Source organism: Oncorhynchus keta, chromosome 19 (assembly GCF_023373465.1).
Source record: "Oncorhynchus keta strain PuntledgeMale-10-30-2019 chromosome 19, Oket_V2, whole genome shotgun sequence".
In the NCBI taxonomy this organism is placed as follows: domain Eukaryota; kingdom Metazoa; phylum Chordata; class Actinopteri; order Salmoniformes; family Salmonidae; genus Oncorhynchus; species Oncorhynchus keta.
In genome coordinates, this window is record NC_068439.1 from 4,919,989 (window position 1) to 4,923,026 (window position 3,038).

Sequence of the window (3,038 nt, forward strand, 5' to 3'; positions counted from 1 at the left end):
ATCTCTTAACGTACAACACTGTGAATAATTCAGGCTGTTGTGGAGGCAGAAGGGCATCTCTTAACGTACAACACCGTGAATAATTCAGGCTGTTGTGGAGGCAGAAGGGCATCTCTTAACGTACAACACCGTGAATAATTCAGACTGTTGTGGAGGCAGAAGGGCATCTCTTAACTTACAACACCGTGAATAATTCAGGCTGTTGTGGAGGCAGAAGGGCATCTCTTAACTTACAACACCATGAATAATTCAGGCTGTTGTGGAGGCAAAAGGGGGTCCTAGCCAGTACTCGATAGGTGTACCTAATAAAGTGGCCGGTGAGTGTACAGTGATGTCAAATCGGAAAACACGGTCTGGAAAAGTGGTACATGGGACCATAGAAAACAGTGTCTGATAAAGAATGATGATGAGATATTACATCCATAGATAATGTCGTCCAATTGGTTCATGTTCCACGGTAATTGGTGTCAATGGATCTCATTATCCTGGAACTTTCATGATCTAAACATATTGTTGGTCAGGTTCCGTAAAACTATACATTAAGAGTAACGCAACAGTTACTTATCATTTTGATCGGTTGTATCAATTGATAGTTAGATCATTGTAATGAAGTGAGTAGACAGTCATCTCAGATGTAATGTGTGAATTGCATTTTGAAATGGTAATACTTTGATGTTAAGTTGTGTCATTTTGAACAGGTGATTTTAGCCAATGAACAAACTCTCTTAGCTTTATGTGTATTGTCTCCAAGCAATTGAAAAAGTGTTAGAGTTCTGAAAAATTTGCCTTTTGATCATTGGTTGTGAGTTTTGTGTCTAGAGGTTTGAAAAATGACACCAAGGTCCCGAAATTAGTGGCAAAGTGATTGTAAAAAAACTATAAACACTAGCTGTCAGGGCAGCTTATGGTGTATATATATATATATCTGCCCCTATGTACGTATATATATATATATATATATATATATATATATATATATATATATGTACCTTTAAATATCCCATCTGTAAATATCCCATCTGTAAATATCCCATCTGTAAATATCCCCATCTGTAAATATCCCATCTGTAAATAGCCCATCTGTAATATCCCATCTGTAATAGCCCATCTGTAATAGCCCATCTGTAATAGCCCATCTGTAATAGCCCATCTGTAATAGCCCATCTGTAATAGCCCATCTGTAATAGCCCATCTGTAATAGCCCATCTGTAATAGCCCATCTGTAATAGCCCATCTGTAATAGCCCATCTGTAATAGCCCATCTGTAATAGCCCATCTGTAATAGCCCATCTGTAATAGCCCATCTGTAATAGCCCATCTGTAATAGCCCATCTGTAATAGCCCATCTGTAAATAGCCCATCTGTACATAGCCCCATCTGTAAATGTGCCAAATCCCATCTGTAAATAGCCCATCTGTAAATAGCCCATCTGTACATAGCCCATCTGTAAATAGCCCATCTGTAAATAGCCCATCTGTAAATAGCCATCTGTAAATAGCCCATCTGTAAATAGCCCATCTGTAAATAGCCCATCTGTAAATAGCCCATCTGTAAATAGCCCATCTGTAAATAGCCCATCTGTAAATAGCCCATCTGTAAATAGCCCATCTGTAAATAGCCCATCTGTAAATAGCCCATCTGTAAATAGCCCATCTGTAAATAGCCCATCTGTAAATAGCCCATCTGTAAATAGCCCATCTGTAAATAGCCCATCTGTACATAGCCCATCTGTAAATAGCCCATCTGTAAATAGCCCATCTGTAAATAGCCCATCTGTAAATAGCCCATCTGTAAATAGCCCATCTGTAAATAGCCCATCTGTAAATAGCCCATCTGTAAATAGCCCATCTGTAAATAGCCCATCTGTAAATAGCCCATCTGTAAATAGCCCATCTGTAAATAGCCCATCTGTAAATAGCCCATCTGTAAATAGCCCATCTGTAAATAGCCCATCTGTAAATAGCCCATCTGTAAATAGCCCATCTGTAAATAGCCCATCTGTAAATAGCCCATCTGTAAATAGCCCATCTGTAAATAGCCCATCTGCCCATCTGTAAATAGCCCATCTGTAAATAGCCCATCTGTAAATAGCCCATCTGTAAATAGCCCATCTGTAAATAGCCCATCTGTAAATAGCCCATCTGTAAATAGCCCATCTGTAAATAGCCCATCTGTAAATAGCCCATCTGTAAATAGCCCATCTGTAAATAGCCCATCTGTAAATAGCCCATCTGTAAATAGCCCATCTGTAAATAGCCCATCTGTACATAGCCCATCTGTAAACAGCCCATCTGTAGCCCATCTGTAAATAGCCCATCTGTAAATAGCCCATCTGTAAATATCCCATCTGTAAATAGCCCATCTGTAAATCCCATCTGTAAATAGCCCATCTGTAAATAGCCCATCTGTACCCCATCTGTAAATAGCCCATCTGTAAATAGCCCATCTGTAAATGCCCATCTGTAAATAGCCCATCTGTAAATAGCCCATCTGTAAATAGCCCATCTGTAAATAGCCCATCTGTAATATGCCCATCTGTAAATAGCCCATCTGTAAATAGCCCATCTGTAAATAGCCCATCTGTAAAATAGCCCATCTGTAAATAGCCCATCTGTAAATGCCCATCTGTAACAGCCCATCTGTAAATAGCCCATCTGTAAATAGCCCATCTGTAAATAGCCCATCTGTAAATAGCCCATCTGTAAAATAGCCCATCTGTTAGCCCATCTGTAACAGCCCATCTGTAAATAGCCCATCTGTAAATAGCCCATCTGTAAATAGCCCATCTGTAAATGCCCATCTGTAACAGCCCATCTGTAGGATAGCCCATCCATCTGTAAATAGCCCATCTGTAAATAGCCCATCTGTAAATAGCCCTGTAAATCCCATCTGTAAATAGCCCATCTGTAAATAGCCCATCTGTAAAGCCCATCTGTAAATAGCCCATCTGTAAATAGCCCATCTGTAAATAGCCCATCTGTAAATAGCCCATCTGTAAATAAATAGCCCATCTGTAAATAGCCCATCCAACTTCCTCA